The sequence below is a fragment of the Balaenoptera ricei genome, chromosome 2 (assembly GCF_028023285.1).
Source record: "Balaenoptera ricei isolate mBalRic1 chromosome 2, mBalRic1.hap2, whole genome shotgun sequence".
Lineage (NCBI taxonomy): Eukaryota > Metazoa > Chordata > Mammalia > Artiodactyla > Balaenopteridae > Balaenoptera > Balaenoptera ricei.
The window spans coordinates 37641666-37661772 of record NC_082640.1 but is presented as its reverse complement, the minus strand read 5'-3'; the positions used below and the strand labels follow the sequence as shown (position 1 = coordinate 37661772).

Below are 20107 nucleotides of genomic sequence, written 5' to 3'. Positions count from 1 at the left end.
CTGCCATACTATTTTCCACAGCAGCTGCACCATTTTACATTCCCAGCAACAGTGTGCACGAGTTCCAATTTCTCCATAATCCTCATTTCTCTACATCCTTACCAACAGTTGTTATTTTCTAGTTTGATTTTAAATTCATATATATTTATTTATTTATTTATGGCTGCTTTGGGTCTTCGTTGTTGCACGCGGGCTTTCTCTAGTTGCGGTGAGTGGGGGCTGCTCTTTGCTGTGGTGCGCGGGCTTCTCATTGCAGTGGCTTCTCTTGTTGCAGAGCAAGGACTCTAGGCTTGCAGACTTCAGTAGTTGTGGTCTGCAGGCTCTAGAGTGCAGGCTCAGGAGTTGTGGTGCACGGGCTTAGCTGCTCCACAGCATGTGGGATCTTCCCAGACCAGGGCTCGAACCTGAGTCCCCTTCACTGCCAGGTGGATTCTTAACCACTGCACCACCACAGAAGTCGTTTCTGGGGTTTTTTGATAGTAGCCATCCTGAGTGTGAGGCGATATCTCATTGTGTTTTTGATTTGCATTCCTCTGATGATTAGTGATGCTAAGCATCTTTTCAAGTGTTTGTTGGCCATTTGTGTATCTTCTTTGGAGAAACGTCTATTCAAATCCTTTGCCTACTTTTTCATTGGGTTATTTGTTATTTGTTCGTTTTAAAGAACTGTAGGGGTTCTTTACAGATTCTGGACTGGGGGAAAGGGAGCAAGAGTGAGGCATTACACAGGGGCATGAAGAAACTTTTGGGAGAGATGGATATGTTCACTGATCTGACTGTGGTGATGATATCTCCTATATATCAAAACTGATCAAATCGTAACTTAAATATATGCAGTTTATTGTAGGTCAATAAAGCTGCTTCAGAAAAAGCAAACTCAAAGAGCATCTAGAAGACTGAAAAGTGTTTTGGAAATTTTACTTCCCTTCAGCCCCTTGACAACAACTAAAGATAGATGACTAAATCAGTGACTATAATATGAAGTATCTAATTCAAAAAAAAGAATTTCAAAGTTTTCCTTCCTTCATCTGAAACAATTTATTAGCACTGTGATTACCTAGGCTCTTGAAGTTTGGTAGAATTTCCCTATGAAACCATTTGGACCTAGTGTTTTTTTGTTTTCATTGGGATAGTTCTTTCAAAACTTTGTTTATTCTATGGAAATTGAGGTATTTAACTTGTAATCTTTACGGGGATCTATTTTGTTAAATTGTATTTCCCTAAATAATTATCCATTTCATATAAATATTCAAATATGTTTAGAGGTATGCAAATTAATCTTGTATTTTAAAAAATTTCTTCTATATTAGTGGGTTTTCCCCCACTTGTCATTTTGCATTTGCGATTTCCTCCTACTTTCTTAAGTTAGCTATTAGTTTGCTGGCTTGTTAAATTTTTCAAGATACAAGATTTTGATTAATCACATGTTCTTCTGTTCTCTATCATTAATTTCTGCTTCTATCTTTATTATTTTTTAGCCTCTTGTGCTTTCGTTTGGCTTACTTTTTGTTCTTTTTCTAACTTTCCAAGTTTGGAATTTAGTTCATTTATTTTCCGTCCTTCATTTATAATGTCTTTAAAGCTATAAATTTCCCCCCTTCACCACTGCTTTATATGTGTCTTATAAAATCTGATTTGTTGTGTTTTCATTTCATTAATTTTCAGGAATCCTTTATTTCAGTTTGTATTTCCCTTGTATCCAATAGTTCTTTAATAGAAGATTTTTAATCTTCCAGGGCCTGTTCCTTTTTTTTTTAATTTCATTTTAAATTTCTAGTTTTGTTGTACAATGATAAGGACTGTTCATAATCTTTCTACTTTTGGAAAATACTAATGTTTTCTTTCTGACCTAACATACTGTAAAATATAATACTAATACTAATGTTTTCTTTCTGACCTAAGATACTGTAAAAATTAATAAAGGGAAACTTCATTTAAAATGGAGTTGTGAAGTCTTGAAGGGGGAGCTCTCCACACATGTACCTTCCTTCACAGCTTACTTCACGTTCCTCGGAGGGAAGCTTACTTTATTACCCGATTCTCTCGTTGTTGAGCAACAGCCCAGTCAATGAGAACTCCAACAACTCAGCCACCCTGAACGCTCACATTCCTCCAATGGACTGTGGTTTGGAGCAGCCCTTCGCAACTTCTCCTTTTTCTATATAAAGTAAGGTTGCTCTCCTTTGTTCTCCAGACCTACCCGTGGTTTGCTATAGTTTTCATGTCCTAAATGGCAATTCCTCTGCCATTCCTGAATAAGCTCATTTTGCTAGTAAAATAACTGGCTATTTTATTTTTAAGGTTGATAATATGAACTATTTTTAGAATGCAAAATGCACACTTGAGAAGACCTATTATTACTGGACTAACCCTGCAACTTTTCCACAGGTTTTTAATTTTTCAAAGAAAAAAAAAAAAGAGAGAGAGAAAGAAGGAGAGAGATGGATCCAGAAAATCCTCATGTTTGGAAATAAAGAAATATACTTACTAAAAAAAACCATGGATCAAATAAGATAACAGAGTGGGCATTAGAATATATTTTTGAACTGGACAATAATGAAAGTCTACATATAAAAAAACTTGTGATACGCAACTAAAGAAGTAATTACAGGGAAACGTACAGCCTTAATTGTTAGAAAGGACAAATGAAAATTAATGAGCAGAAGGCATCTATCTCGTATCTATTTCATTTGTGAAAATGAAAAAACAAAATAAGCCCAATGAAAATACAAAGAAGAAAATTATAAAGATAAGAGCTAAAATAATAAATATAAAATAGAGAGAATCAATAAACCAAGTTGGTTCTGTGAAAAGACTTATCAAAGGGGCTTCCCTGGTGGCACAGTGGTTAAGAATCTGCCTGTCAATGCACGGGACATGGGTTCGACCCCTGGTCCGGGTAGATCCCACATGCCGCAAAGCAACTAAGCTCGTGTGCCACAACTACTGAACCTGTGCTCTAGAGCCCACGAGCCATAACTAGTGAAGCCCACGCGCCACAACTACTGAAGCCCGCACACTTAGAGCCTGTGCTCCACAACAAGAAAAGCCACCCCAATGAGAAGCCAGCACACCGCAAAGAAGAGTAGCCCCCGCTCACTGCAACTAGAGAAAGCCCACATGCAGCAATGAAGACCCAACGCAGCCAAAAATTAATTAATTAATTAATTAAAAAGACATCAAAAAGAAGAGAAAAGGCATAAATAAACCAATATTGGGACTAAAAGAAGAAACTCAACCACATATAATATAGATACTAAAATATAGTAATAGGTTGTTATGAACAACTTTGGGCCAATAAAATCTAAAATTTAGATGAAAGGGACAAATTTCTTCACAACCTTACTTATCAAAACTCACTCAAAAAGAAACAGAAAGCCTAATAGCCTATAGCCATTTTAAAGAAATATCTGTGGCTAAAAATCTACCCATAAAGACAGCATCAACACCTGAGAGCTGGTGAATTCTTCTGAGCATTTATGACAATATTCCAATTTTTAAATGAAAAATTTATTTAAAATTCCAGTTTTATGAACGATTCCAAAGTACAGAAAGACTGAACCTCGCAACTCACTCTATGAGGCCAGCATAATTTTGGTACAGAATTCTGCAAGGGCAGTTCAACGTGAAAAATTACAGGCTAATTCTTATGCATAAATGTAGCTGCAAAAAATCCCAAACAATATGTTAGCAAACCAAATCCAGTCATGTATAAAATATACTATGACCAAGTTGTACTGTCTCAGGAATGTATGATTGGCAACATTAAAAAAATCAATTAATATAGTTTACCAAATTATTAAAGAAGAAAAATCATATGACTTTTCTCAAGAGCTCCAGAATATGCATACGATAAAATCAAATATCCATTCACAATGAAATCCATTCATTATGAAAACTCTTATCAAACAAGGAATAAAAGGGAACTTCCTTAACCCTACAGAGGGGATATATAATTAAAAAATAAACAAACCTCCAATAAGGTGATATTTAGAAAGCTTTTCCTTTTAGATCAGGAACAGTACAAGGATGCCCACTCTCACCACTTCCATATGATGTGCACTGGAAATTTAAGCCAGAGCAATAAAGCAAGAACAGTAAATAAACTGGAAAGAAGCAAGAACATTAACGTTCACAAATGATACAACTGTGTATATAGAACAACTAAAAGACTCTTCAGATGAATGGAGGAGGAAAGCCTCAAGAAGCTGTAAAGGGCAAGGAAGCAGATTCTTCCCTAGAGCTTCCAGAAAGGAACACAGCCTTGCCAACACCCTGATTTTTAGCCCAATGAGACTCATTCAACTTCAGAACTACAGAACCATAAGATAATAAATCTGTGTTGTTTTAAGCCACTGAATTTGTGGTAATTTACTTATTTAAAAAAATTTTTTTAAATTGGAGTATAATTGCTTTACAATGTTGTGTTAGTTTCTGCTGTACAATGAAGTGAATCAGCTATATATATATACCTATATCCCCTCCCTCTTGGACCTCCCTCCCAACACCCCCCCACCATCCCACCCATCTAGGTAGTCACAGAGCACCGAGCTGAGCTCCCTGTGCTATACAGCAGGTTCCCACTAGCTACCTATTTTACACATGGTAGTGTATTTATGTCAAATCTAATCTCCCAATTCATCCCACCCTCCCCTTCCCCCACTGTGTCCACATGTCTGTTCTCTACATCTGTCTCTATTACTGTCTTGTAAATACATTCATCTGTACCATTTTTCTAGATTCCACACATATGTATTAATATACGATATTTGTTTTTCCCTTTCTGGCTTCACTCTGTAAGACAGACTCTAGGTCCATCCACATCTCTACAATTTCATTCCTTTTTATGGCTGAGTAATATTCCATTGTATATATGTACCACGTATTCTTTATTCATTCATGACACTGGACATTTAGGTTGTTTCCATGTCCTGGCTATTGTAAACAGTGCTGCAATGAACATTGGGGTACATGTGTTCTTTTGAATTATGTTTTCCTCCAGATATATGCCCACTAATGGGATTGCTGGGTCATATGGCAGTTCTATTTTTAATTTTTTAAGGAACCTCCAAAACTGTTCTCCATAGTGGCTATATCAGTTTACGTTCCCACCAACAGTGCAAAAGGGTTCCCTTTTCTCCACACCTGCTCCAGCATTTATTGTTTGTAGATTTTTTGATGATGGTCATCCTGACTGGTGTGAGGTGATACCTCATTGTAGTTTTGATTTTCATTTCTCTAATAATTCGTGATGTTGAGCATCTTTTCATGTGCCTCTTGGCCATCTGTAGGTTTTCTTTGGTGAAACGTCTATTTAGGTCTTCTGCCCATCTTTTAATTGGGTTTTTTTTTTTATATTAAGCTGTTTGTATATTTTGGAGATTAAACCTCTGTCCATTGCTTTGTTTGTAAATATTTTCCCCCATTCTGAGGGCTGTCTTTTCATCTTGTTTATGGTTTCCTTTGCTGTGCAAAAGGTTTGAACTTTCATTAGGTCCCATTTGTTTATTTTTGTGTTTATTTTCATTACTCTAGGAGGTGGGTCAAAAAAGATCTTGCTGTGGTTTATGTCAAAGAGTGTTTTTCCTATGTTTTCCTCTAAGAGTTTTACAGTGTCCGGTCCTATATTTAGGTCTTTAATCCAATTTGAGTTTATTTTTGTGTATGGTGTTAGGTAGTGTTCTAATTTCATTCTTTTACGTGTAGCTGTCCAGTTTTCCCAGCACCACTTACTGAAGAGGCTGTCTTTTCTCCATCGTATGTTCTTGCCTCCTTTGTCATAAATTAGGTGGCCATATGTGCATGCATTTATCTCTGGGCTTTCTATCCTGTACCATTGATCTATATTTCTGTTTTTGTGCCCGTACCATACTGTCTTGATTACTGTAGCTTTGTAGTATAGTTTGAAGTCAGGGAGCCTGATTCCTCCAGCTCCGTTTTTCTTTCTCAAGATTGCTTTGGCTATTTGGGGTCTTTTGTGTTTCCACACAAATTGTAAAATTGTTTGTCCTAATTCTGTGAAGAATGCCATTGCCAGCACCTTGATTTTTAGCCCAATGAGACTCATTCAACTTTGGAAGTACAGAACGGTAAGATAATAAATCTGTGTTGATTTAAGCCATTGAATCTGTAGTAATCTGTTACAGCAGAAAACTAATGGAGTGAGTTTAGGTAGACTGCCGGATATGAGGTCAATATACAAAAATTAATTCTATCTTTATGAACCACCAATAAACCGTTAGACAATGAAATTTCAGAAAACTTACCATTCACAATGGCATAAAAATTTAAATATCAAAAAAATAAATCTACCAAACTATGTCTATGATTCTATTAAGAAAATTATAAATAATTATTAAGAGAAATTAAGGAGTAATCAAACAAATATTTGTACCATAATCATGACTGGAAGACAACAATACTGTCAAGATGCCAATTCTCTCCAAATTGATCTATAACTTCATGCAATTCTAATAAAAATTCTATTTTTTCCCCCTGGAGGAACTTAATAGCTGAGTGTAAAGTTTATATGGAGATGCAAAATTCCAAAATTAGCCAAGATACTCTTGAATACCTATAGGATGAGAAGACTTGCTCTGGCAGACATATAAAGACTTATTAAAAAACTACTTTAAAAACAGTGAGATATTGATGCTAGGATAGGCAAACACCAGTGGAAGAGAATAAAGAACCCACAAGCAAGCCAATATAAAGACACTTAATTTATGACAAAAGTAGCATTGCAGAACACTACGGAAGGAGTCTTTTCAGTAAATCGTGCTAGAACATCGGATATCTACATGGGAAGAAATGAAATTTAAATCCTACTTCACTCCATACACATCATTTTCAAGTGAGCTGCAGATCTAAATGTAAAGGGCAAAACAATAAAGTTTCTGGAAAATAATACAGAAGAATAATTTTATAACCTCCAAGAGAGTTCTCAAACAAGATACAAACAGCACTAACAAAAAAGAAAAAGATTAGAAAAACTGAATTGCATTTTAATTGAGAATCTTTCGTGTGCCAACTAGCTAAAACAGCACTAAGACTTGAGACACCTGAATATAAAGAAAAGCAATGTACTGATTAGCACAAAAGTCAGGATAATAGTTATCTTTGGGGTACAGGATAAGACAGGGGCAGACAGGAGGCTTCCTTTTTTTAAAATTTTTTTAATTTTTATTGAAGTATAGTCGCTTTACAATGTTGTATTGGTTTCTACTGTACAGCAAAGTGAATCAGCTATACATATACATTTATCCCCTCTTTTTTGGATTTCCTTCCCATTTAGGTCACCACAGAGCACTGAGTAGAGTTCCCTGTGCTATACAGTAGGTTCTCATTAGTTATCTATTTTATGCATAGTATCAATAGTGTATATATGTCAATACCAGTCTTCCAATTCATTCCACCCCCCCTTTCCCCTTGGTATCCATACGTTTGTTTACGTCTGTGTCTCTATTTCTGCTTTGTAAATAAGATCGTCTATACCAATTTCTTCAGATTCCACATATATGTGTTAACAGACAGGAGGCTTCTAAGGGTGTTAGCAATGTTCTGTTTCTTACCTGGGACATAGGTACAGAGGTGTTTGCTTTGATACATGTCATTAAACTGCTGTTTCCGGGGTCCCCAAAGACCACTCCCTCATGTTCAGTGATGAACGACCACAGGCATACCGTCCTAACTCACAGCTAAGTTTTATTACATCAACAGACAGTAAGGACACACCAACAGAGCAACAAGAGGAAAAGACACATCAGTCTGTAGGAATCCATGTGCTGGCTTCTACATGCTCCCTACCTCCCAGAGAGCACATTCTCTCTCAAGAAAAGTGCAGCTACACGTGCGCAATGTTTTTGCCCTAGGAAACCCACCAGAGATGCATTGTCTAGGGTTTTTATCTGGGGCTGGTCACAGAGGAACACTTTAACACCAAAATTTCAGATTCTCAGAATGAAAGCAAGTGTTAGTGCCACAGGTGGGCAAAAGAACCTTATCACCTTAGGAAAGGTTTCAAAACCCAAGTTCCCAGGCCTACTATGTTAACCCATTCCTGCACAGCTTATATAGATATTTTCTGCACTTTTCTCTATGAAATATATAATATTTCACAACAGGGTGGGGGGAAGGGATAATTAGGGAGTTTGGGATTGACATGTACACACTGCTATATTTAAAATGGATAACCAACAAGGACCTAGTGTATAACACAGGTAACTCTGCTCAGTATTATGTGACAACCTAAATGGGAAAAGAATTTGAAAAAGAACAGATACACGTATATGTATAACTGAATCACTTTGGTATACACCTGAAGCCATCACAACATTGTTAATCAACTATACTCCAATATAAAATAAAAAGGTAAAAAAATATTTCACAATAAGTGTTTAAAAATAGTTGACTAAAATTATATTAAATCCACTTTTAAAAGCCACGGAGTAGAAGATATTTGCAATATATATAACTAACAAATAAATAACCACCATGTGGAATGAAAAAATAATTCCTACAAAATAAGAAAACGATAGACAACTCCATGGAAAAGACAGAAAACTTGAAGAGACACTTTTAAAAAGAGGAAACAGTCCATAAATACAAGGTGCTAGACTTCATTAATAATCCAGGGAATTAAAATCATAAGAAAATACATACACCTACCTGATAGGCAAAAATTAAATACACACTATCAAATATTAGAAAGGATGTGGAGCAATGGAAAGTCTAATAACACTGGTAAGGGACTTCCCTGGTGGCACAGTGGTTAAGAATCCACCTGCCAATGCAGGGGACACGGGTTCGATCCCTGATCTGGGAAGATCCCACATGTCGCAGAGCAACTAAGCCCGTGTGCCACAACTACTGAGCCTGCACTCTAGAGCCCACGAGCCACAATTACTGAGCCCATGTGCCACAACTACTGAAGCCGGTGCACCCTAGAGCCCATGCACCACAACTACTGAGCCCACGCGCTGCAACTACTGAAGCCTGCGTGTTCTAGGTCCTGCATGCCGCAACTCCTGAGCCCGTGCGCCTAGAGCCCGTGCTCCGCAACAAGAGAAGCCAACGCAATGAGAAGCCCGTGCACCTCAATGAAGAGGAGCCCTTGCTCACTGCAACTAGAAAGCCCATGCAGCAATGAAGACCCAACGCAGCCAAAATATAAAAATAAAATAAAATAAATAAACAAACACTGGTAGGAGTGCAACCACTTTTGAAGAAAATTTGGCATTAGATTGAAAAGTAAAACCTATACATATCCTTAGACCCAACAGTTTTACTCTTAGTTATATACAAACTTATTAACATGTGCAGCAGTGAATATGAACAAGAACATTCACAGCAACATTAATAGCTCAAATCTGAAACCAACCTAAATGTCATCAAAAGCAGGATGGATAAACTGTGGCACAATCATACAATGGAATATTCTATGGCAACAAAATAAATTTTTATTAACAATTATAAAATTATTTAAAAATTTAAAAAACCTGTATCCACAATACAGAAGAATCTCACAAACATAATGTTGAACTAAATGAGAAAGACAACGTAGAATACACAAACTACCATCCCATTTATAGAGTTCAAAACCAAGCAAAACTGCACTACATTACTTACAGGTTGCATATATGCGTAAATTAAGAAGACAAGAGAATTATTACTACAAAAAAACAGGAAAACAGTTATCTCTAGTGTAGGGAGGGGGTCATGATGAGGGAAGCATACTTTTGGAGTACTATTAAGTACCCCAGATTTCTTGATTTGGATGACAGTTACATGTAATTATAATTTTATAATTATTCTTTACATTTATATAATTTTAATGTAAAATTAAACTTTATAATTTTTCTTTGTAATTGTTTATATATATATATATATATATATATATATATATATATATACACACACACACTACGTAGTTTTAAAAATGTATCTACTTTCACATACGAAATTTTTTTAAAAAGAAAATTAGCAACAAATAACAAATAAAGGATTAATATTAAAAACACATAAAGTTCCTATGAACAAATGATCAGGGAGTATAAACACATAGTTCACCAGAATATACACAGACAAAATAACCTCACGGAAAAATGTTCAATTTTTCTAATAATTAATAGCATGAAGCAACATTTCACACCTATTAAACCACGAAGGAGAGTGGAATAATGTGATAATTTACAAGATAAATGACTACCATGGAGACTGAGAAGCTGCATGGAATAATTTAAAACTGAAAAAAACTCAGTAAATTATGAGTATATTAGGGTTACAGTAAGAAATTTGTATAGTTAAAATTTAGAAAATTTAAAATTTAAATTTCATGAAAAAATAAAAATAGCTGAAGTGTTTGGAAGACAGGATTATGACTGCAATATTTTTCTTGACATTGAGAATATGGTTCATTAAGATATAGGACTTTTTAGACAAAGTAAACTCAATAGTTCCTTGCCATTCTAGAGAACAAAGTCTATATGTCATAACACCAAGAACTTCCATTAGTTGATTTTGACTTGTATTTTCACTCTGTGCCAGGGATCGTAGGAGGCACTAGAGGACAGAGATAAGCAAGACATAATTACTTCCTTCAATGAGCTTCTAGACTAGCAGGAAATAGACATGTCAATAAAAAATTACAATGAAATGGGATAAGTCCTACAATAAAGTCTTTTCTTAAAAGTCTTATGGCTTCCCAGATGAAGGTAAAGCTCAGGAAAATCATAGAGCAGTTTTCCAAAGAACACTGAATTGGATCTTGAAGGACAACTGGAACCTTCCAAACAGGGTGGAGGTTGTGAAAGGTAGTCTACGCACTATTCATGCAAAGACTGAGGTAGACTAGCAGGTGGTTAGAGGAGACTGCTCAAAGGCCTCATGTATTATGCTACAGGCAATGGAGACCCACAGGCGTTTTTGGCATTTAGCTCCCCCAAATATTCTACAATTACACTGGATCTCTTTTTCTACCTTTCCTTCCCTTAAAAGGAATATATACAGAATATAACACAAAGCAATATACAGATGTAATGCAATCCCACAACATTTTTCACAGAATTGAAACAAATAATCCTGAAATTCACATGGAATCATGAAAGACCCCGAAGTGCCAAAGCAATCTTGAGAAAAAAGAACAAAGCTGGAGGTACTGCCCTCCCAGACGTCAGACTATACTACAAAGCTACAGTAATCAAAACAGCATGGTACTGGCACAAGAACAGACACATAGATCAATGCAACAGAATAGAGAGTCCAGAAATAAAACCCACACACCTATGGTCAATTAATCTACAATAAAGAAGGCAAGAATATATAATGGAGAAAGGACAGTCTCTTCAACAAGTGGTGCTGGTAAACAAAAAACCCAATCAAAAAATGAGCAGAAGATCTAAATAGACATTTTTCCCAGAAGACATACAGATGGCTAACAGGTACATGAAAAGATGCTTAACACTGCTAATTATTAGAGAAATGCAAATCAAAACAACAATGAGATATCACCTCACATCTGTCAGAATGGCTGTCATCAAAAAGCCTACAAATAACAAATGCTGGGGAATTCCCTGGGGGGGGGGGGTGTGTCCAGTGGTTAGGACTCCACGCTTCCATTGCAGGGGGCACAGGTTCGATCCCTGGTCAGGGAACTAAGATCCCACAAGCCGTGGGGTGCAGCCAAAAAAAAAAAAACCCAAAAAACAAATAACAAATGTTGGAGAGGAAGTGGAGAAAAGGGAACCCTTGTACACTATTAATGGGAATGGTGCAGCCACTATGGAAAACAATATGGATGTTCCTCAAAAACTGACAATTGAACTACCATTTGATCCAGAAATTGGCACTTCTGGGTATATATCCAGAAAAAATGAAAACACGAATTCAAAAAGATACATGCACCATATTTCTCCTACTAGACTACAAGCTACTTTCTGATAGCAGCCTGGCTAACTAAATGTTGGCTCAATTTAATACTATTTACTATTCCTCACACAGAATACTCTATCTCCCACCTTCTCCAATTTCTGGTCTCTCACCCAGTCTCTCTCATTACTGCCCCTTCATCTTGACAGGGGCACAGGAGTGCCATTTACCCACGTTGGTGGCACCAGGAGCTGTCAGGTACCCGCTCCATCTCAGGCCACTAGGTGTCCAAAGTGCCAAGTAACCTAAGGGCAGGTGAGGGGTATGGGTGAAATCCCCATGTTGTGCAAGATGTTTTGGAGTCAGGCAGTTCTCAGTTCAAATCCTATTTCTAGCATTTAATCATCAAATGCCCTTTCATCACAGAGACAATTGTTTGTGCTTCAGAGTCTCCATGTATAAAATGAGGACAACCTTATCTAGTTCTCTGGGTGGTTATAACAGAACCCTTACTATGTTGTCAAGTACCCTTTGAAGCACTTACTGCATATATTAAGTCGTTCAGTAATAAGAAAAACTCCAGGAGGTAGAATAGGTCATTTCCCTCATTTGACAAAAGGAAACTGAGGCACTTTAAATAACAGCTGGATAGTCACATAGCTAGTACGTGCAGGAGCCGGCTTCCGAACTCAGGCAATCTGATACAGTCTGTGTCCTTAACCATTTCCCTTTGCTGCGGCATTGTGAAGCTACAACTGTAAGGTAAAGGGGTGCTGGGCACGTGGCACACAGTAGATACTAAGAATACACGCAGCCTGGCTCATGATTGTGGAAAGCCATAGAAAAAGTACAGAATTTTGGTTATCCCTCGGGAGGGAAATGGGGGTAGTGCCAGAAATCTGGGAAGTGACTGTTCTGTGCCAGGCATCTTGGTAGGCACTGGAGTACACGAACAAGAACATACTGGGTGCTAGGCCGGTTCTGCCACCGACGCCCTGGGAAAGCCTGGGAAAGCTCGCCCCCGCCCCCGGGCCTCTGCTTCCCCTTCTGAGGATCTATGTGCGTCTGTGCTCTCCTCCCATGCTGCTCGCCAGACGAGAGGACTCAGCGGGCCTAGCCGAACCGAGGTGGGCAAAGGGAGGCACCGGAGAGGCCTTCCTCTCCGGCCCCGGGCCGCGTGGCCAGGAGCGAGTCTGAGACAGGCGGACGGGCCCGTAAGTCAGCGTGCGCCAGCACTCACCTCTTCCACAGTCTCGAAGCGGGCGGAACCACTATCCAAACTCCCCGCGCCGCAACCGCGCCCCGACGCCGCGCGCCAGCTCACTTCACGCCGGAAGTCGGCAGATTCCGATTGGCTGCGTCCTGAAGAAGCCGACCAATACCGTCGCCCCGTGGCACCTTTCCCCGCCCCCGTGGGCTGCTGGGACGAGGTCCCCGTAAGGGTCTGAGAAGGAAGGGCACGTATTCCCAAAGCCCAATCAGAGCCTGGAATGCAAGGTCAGATGACTACGGTTGAACCCAGGGCTTCCCGGGCTGCTGGGCTGCTTTGTTTTCAGTATGTTACGTGGTGTCGGTAAAGACTTAAGTAAAGCACGTACCTGGAACCGGACCGTGGCGGGATTGAAAACCCCGGAGTTAAAGCGAGCCTGAGATTTACTAGTTCCCACAGACCAGGCCAAGGCTCTACACCCCGATCTCTTTGGTTCTGACCGTCTGTCTCTGAGGCTTTGGCTGTCTGTCCTCTCCACCCTCCTGGTAACGCTGGCCTCTGCCCCACCCATTCTCTTCTAAATGAGCAACTGGAAATTGTCATTGACGGAGAAAGGGGTATCAAACTCAGATGCCTCTAGGGACGTGTGCAGTACCTGAGGTTCCAGCTGATTGTTCCCACGAGGGACTGTGGGCCCTGTGATGCCAGATCTTTCTTTTCTTCCTTCATTTATTTCTCTTTTAAGAAAAACTTAAAATCTGCTTCTGCCCTGTTTTGTGTGTGATATCTGCCTTTTTAAAAAATGTTACAAAAACAAAACCGCACGGTGCAGCCAAACAAAACGCATCGCTGTTAAATTACTCTCTGTAGGAAAAAGCAAAAGCAGAGTAAGTTAAGCAGACTTTTAATAGCAAAAAAGGCCACATAGGAAGCAGGATAGGGACAAAGCCCAGGTGTGAATAATTTACCAAAAGAATAAAGCCGCTAACATTTAGACTCAAAGGGTACACAAGCTATAAGAATGCTGACCCATGTTATGGAGGCACCTAGGATGGCAGATTTGCACACACACAATGAAAGGTATGGAGCCCAAAAGAATCAGATATTCCAGAAGGGTGTGCTAGACAGCACCTTGTTTTTTCACTGGACACTCAGTAATGTTTTTTAGATTATTTCAAAGTTTTTCACAGTTTTCCTCTACATTACACAGTAATAAAAGAGAATGAGGGCTTCCCTGGTGGCGCAGTGGTTGAGAATCTGCCTGCCAATGCAGGGGACACGGGTTCGAGCCCTGGTCTGGGAAGATCCCACATGCCGCGGAGCAACTAGGCCCATGAGCCACAATTACTGAGCCTGCGCGTCTGGAGCCTGTGCTCCGCAACAAGAGAGGCCGCGATAGTGAGAGGCCCGCGCACCGCGATGAAGAGTGGCCCCCGCTTGCCGCAACTAGAGAAAGCCCTCGCACAGAAACGAAGACCCAACACAGCCAAAAATAAATGAATAAATAAATAAAAAATTAAAAAAAAAAAAAAAAGAGAATGAACTACTGGTACACAAACAGATGAAGCTCACAGATACTATGTTCAGGGTAAGGAAAGGCAGACAAAAAAGAGTATATACTGTATGATACCAGGTTACTCTGGGGGTAGAGATAGACTAGATAGACTTAGTAAGGTAAGGCTTTCAGAAGGTGTCCTGATACCTGCGAGATAAATAACAGGTATGATTTGAAGGCAAAGGCCATGAAACTGGTAAGACTAAGTAAGGTACTTTTGAGAAACTGTCAGGAAAAGGGGAAATAGAAATGGTACACGAGAGGAAACAGACAATAGACCTCAAGTTTGGACTTCACTCTGAAGGTAAATGGCAATTGTTGGATTTAGGGGCAAGTGGGATAGGGAGAGTCTTGTGTACTATCTTAAGTAAAATCAATGATTTTACATATACTATATATATATGCCATATATATATGTATCTCCACCACCCAAATCAAGTTATATACCATTTCCAGCACCCCATAAGATTCTCTTGTGGAGCTTCCTTTGTGGAGTCTACCTCTGCCCCCAGAGTAAGCTGGTATCATACAGTATATACTCTTTTTTGTCTGCCTTTTTTTACCCTGAACATAGTATCTGTGAGCTTCATCTGTTTGTGTACCAGTAGTTCATTCTCTTTTATTACTGTGTAATGTAGAGGAAAACTGTGAAAAACTTTAAAATGGTCTAAAAAACATTACTGAGTATCCAGTGAAAAACAAGGCGCTGTCTAGCACACCCTTCTGGGATATCTGATTCTATGAGGGCTCCATACCTTTCATTGTCTTTGAGGTAAAGAATAACACTGTTAGTTTTTTTTTTTTTTTTATAATTAGTTCATTTTGTTTCTTTTTTTTTTTTTTTTTTAATTAGTTAATTTATTTATTTATTTTATGGCTGTGTTGGGTCTTCATTTCTGTGCGAGGGCTTTCTCTAGTTGCAGCGAGCGGGGGCCACTCTTCATCGCGGTGCGCAGGCCTCTCACTATCGCGGCCTCTCTTGTTGCGGAGCACAGGCTCCAGACGCGCAGGCTCAGCAATAACACTGTTAGTTTTTTAAAAGACCTATTCTTGTGTATAGAAATGCAAATTGTGTTCAAGGGGATGTATTTTATTATTGCACTGTGGGTTTGATCAGTTCTGCCAGGTTTTGCATCTATTTGTAAAGCATTTCGTTATTCCTCATTTGAATATATATGTGCGTGCGGTACTTTGAATTTTCCTCTGAACTCTGTAATATCTTTCTGGGTCTCTCATTAATTAATGACTTAAATAAAACCTTTGACACATTCATTTTATATCTGTGTGAGTCATGATTATACTAGATTTTTAAAATTATTCTTTAACAAGATTATGCAATTGTATGAACACACCACAGTTTATTAATCCATTCATCTACTGATGGGCATTTGAGTTTTTTCCCTTTGCCTATTATAAAGCCGCTATGGACATTTTTGTATAGGTCGTTTTGTGAATATATGCATTAATTTTTCTTGGGTAAGTATCTAGGAATGGGATTTCTGGGTCATAGGGTAACTGATAAAAATGGACTTGTTTTCAAAGTGATTGTACCATTTTACACTCCTACCAACACTGTATGAGTTTCTTATTTTCTGCATCCTTGCCAACACTTGGAATTGTCAATCTTTTCCATTTTAGCTATCTGTAGATACTCTATGGTATCTCATTGTGGTTTAATTTACCATAGGTTTTTATGAGGGAAGGGACTGAACAGAAAGCTCTTTCTGGCTATTATGTAGAGAATGATATTTGTACACCAAAGTTCATAGCAGCATTATTCACAATAGTCAAAATGTGGAAAGAAACCAAGTGCAGATGAGTGGATAAACAAATGTGGTATATACATGCAATGGAATATTATTTGGTCTTAAAAAGGAATGAAATATATGCCACAACATGAATTAACTTTGAAGACATTATGCTAAATGAAATAAGCCAGTCACAAAAAGACAAATATTTTATGATTCTACTTATATGAGGTAACTAGAATTCAGAGAGAGAATGCAGAATAATGGTTACTAGGATTTGAGAGTGAGGGGGTGTCATAAGGAGTTACTGTTTAATAGGTAGTGTTTCTGTTTGGGGTGATGAAAAAGTTCTTGAGATGGATAGTGATGATGGTTGCATAACAATGTGAATGTAATTAATGCCACTGAACCATACATTTAGAAATGGTTAAAATGGTAAAATTTATATCACATACACTTTAACACACACACACAGATGCACATACATGCACAAACCTGGTGTCCCAGTTCTGAGAACTCAGCAGTGGCAGCTCCTGTCTCAACTGTAACTGCAGAATTTTAATTTAGGCAAGTGACTGAGTGACAGCACGGAGAAAAGTGATGCCATTGAAAGAAGAATTTATTACTTGTGTTTCCCAAGAAGAGGAGGCACACCACATGTGGCCACATGGCGAAGCATCAGGTTTGGTCAGGAGGCAGAAATGAGCAAGGGGAAAGCCAAAGTCAGAGCCTTTACTGGGGTTTCTGCAGGAAAGGCAAGCTATAGCAGGGAAAATAGCTTAGGATCGGCTAGTTTAAATAATTCTTTTGAACTGTGGGGCACAGGAACTGTTCCTGGATGTCTGGTACCTGGCCTTGGGTTGATTTAGGGCAGGGGAAATATTGACATGTTGTGTGGGATTAGATAAAGGAGGTGGCTGTGGATATGAACTCGAGATTGGTTGGAGAGTTTGTAATATGACTTGCATGCTCACAAAAGCAGGATTGCAGGGGAGATGTAAACAACTTTGGTTATTAATTTGGCCCTGTGGTTAATAGATGTCAAAAGGCTAAATACAGAATCTAAGAAAACACAAAACAATTGGCCCTGTGGTTATCTGGCATCACTTTAAGAAACTTTGGGGTGATTATAAGGAGACTTTTAGGGAGTAAGGCATAGGATGTCCTAAACGATATAGGAAACATTTTATTATGAAAGTAAAAAGGAGGAACACAGGTAGAAGTATAAGGAGTGCTTCTAGGTCAGTCCACAACTGACTGGAAAAACTGGTTTTCCATTTATATGGCATTAGACAAGAAAATAGATCTGAAATTTCAGGAGTCTCTAATAATATTTTGGTGGAGTTGTACAGTATGTTAAAAGTATGAGTGACAATAACATCTTGGTGTATTTCTTGGGTCAGGCAGTTATGTTGTGGGAGTGTATGAGCTGATAATTTAGCAAAGTATATGTAAAGATTAGTGGTATTGTGTGTAACCAAGGGGAAGGAGAGGTCATGTTCCAGATGCAGAGCACAAGTAGGAGACAGCACTGGGGAGTGAGTGGTCCTCTCCCCAAGGGGTCAACGGGTTGACTGACATGAGGCAGGTGCCTTCTGGGGAAAGTAATAATCTCTAATAATTTTTAGAATGGCACAGATAGTAATAATCTCCACCAAATTTCCCTTTAGGCATGGGAGTTTAGGGATGTATGTTTTGGCAGAGAGCAAGGGATATACCAGAGTCACAGGCTAAGCAGACAGCAAGCTCAGAAACAGAATATCTAATATCAAAGGAAGAAAAGCAAAACTGTCCTGTGTCCAATTTTTACCTTAGGAGAGGCCATCCATGGGCATCACTGGGGTGGAGGTTTCAGTGTCCAGGTGAAGTCATCTCTGGCACAGGAGGGCAAATCATTTCCAAAGGTGAGGTCTTCAGTTGGGGTGACGGCATCTCCAGTGGTGAACTCCTGGGCCAGGGCAATGTCATCTGGGATATGGGACTTGGGTATCCTTTTTAAGTGGGCATCCACTCAGGTTAGTGTGGATCTTAGCATTTGCCACACTTGGTTGAAACAATGGAGCTTGGAGAATTTGGCCCATGGATTGTAAACGAATGAAAGTGCCCCAACTTTCTGTAATCAACAGAAAGTGTACAGCTGCACTTGTTTGTTTAGCTTTGTTTATGGTGGAAGTTTAGGTTCAGCTGGGTCCCATATCAGGCAAGCAGCTGCCTGGCCCATGGGACAATCTATAGTTAATGGGTCTCAGCAGAGTATGAGCCTAGATCTGGCCTCCAGCACTTATGGAATGGAGACAGGATTGAAAATTTGCAGATAGGTTAAAGGCCAGGGGCAACATAGAGACACATTTAGAGGTTTATTTCCTGGGCTGGAATCTTGAGTTATTTTAAGAGACCATTAGTTCTCTCAGTTAAACTGGCTATTTAGGTCCTATTAAGGACATGCAGTTCTATTGAATGCCTTGTCCAAGAGCCAAGCATTGTGTATTTTGAAAAGTGAAATGTGTGTCTTGGTTACTACCAGTAACGTCTGTAACCCCAAAGGGAATAAGGAGGGTCCTGACAAGGCCTTGTATTGCAGCCTCAATACATGTAGAGACATGTGTGATTTTGATTTATATTTTGGGTATCTATGAGGTAAGAGATTCCCAGAGTCTTTTACCTTGGAAGGGACAGTTTTTACGTAATAGCCAAATAGTTTATAATAAATGTGAAGGTGGGATCATTTGTTGGCCAGAGCATCCAGTGTGAAGATGACTGCCTAAAGTTTGGCCAACTGTGTTGACCTTTGGGTCCCGTCCTTCATCAGGCACATCCAGGTTAAGGAATGGAAAGCAGCAATATTCCATGGAGCTCCATCACATATGATGGTTAGCAGTGCCATTCGCATCGTCTACAAACTCGCATTGCTGTTCACTCAGTTAATGCCAATGGGCTTCTCAGGGAGCCAAGGGGTCTCAGAGTGGGGAGACTTCCTTCAGCACAATGGCATCTGGCAAGGGACTGAAGACAGGGGAAGACACCCCCAACCCCCTGCAGGTGGAATATGCCAGACAGCGCACGTTTGGTTCCATCCTGTCTTAGGGAGGACTCTAGCTGTGCTGAGCTTGTGGGATGCAGTGTCCATGACCCAAAGCATAATGGGTAGCTGCGTACAGAGGGTCATGGTCTTGGGGGTCTGTGAGAGCCTCTAGTTCCAGGAGAGCCCAGTATGTAGCCTGCTATTTGTTGTTTTAATAGTGTACAGCATGAGGCTAAGACGGGTAGTTTCTTGCATTGCAAACTCTCGGGCAACTTACGGCCATCAAAAGTGGTGTAGATACAGATGAACCTATTTGCAAAGCAGAAATAGAGACACAGACGTAGAGGACAAACGTATGGACACCAAGGGAGGAAGCAGGGGTGGGATGAATTGGGAGGCTGGCATTGACATATATATATACAACTACGTATAAAATAGATAACTAATGAGAACCTACTGTATAGCACAGGGAACTCTACTCATTGCTCTGTAGTGACCTAAATGGGAAGGAAATCCAAAAAAGATGTGATATATGTATACATAGAGCTGATTCACTTTGCTGTACAGTAGAAACTAACACAGCAAAGTTTACAGCATCGTAAAGCAAATATACTCCAATTAAAAAAAAAAAAGTGGTGTAGAGACACCAGGAGACATGAGAAGAGGTTGCCAAAGACTACAGTGAAGGAGTTTCTGAGGGCACTAAT

At 39.3% G+C, this 20107-nt stretch overlaps 1 protein-coding gene across 4 annotated transcripts in view; it reads right to left on the bottom strand.

The window, feature by feature from the left end:
- The window catches only part of BLM (BLM RecQ like helicase), a 95811-nt gene extending 82629 nt beyond the window's left edge, over nucleotides 1–13182 (bottom strand). For all 4 annotated transcript variants that reach the window (XM_059915371.1, XM_059915373.1, XM_059915372.1 and 1 more), the window contains exon 1: nucleotides 13106–13182. The gene's annotated coding sequence lies outside the window, so the exon portion shown is untranslated. The remainder of the gene's footprint in view (nucleotides 1–13105) is intronic.
- Nucleotides 13183–20107: the final 6925 nt, after the last annotated feature.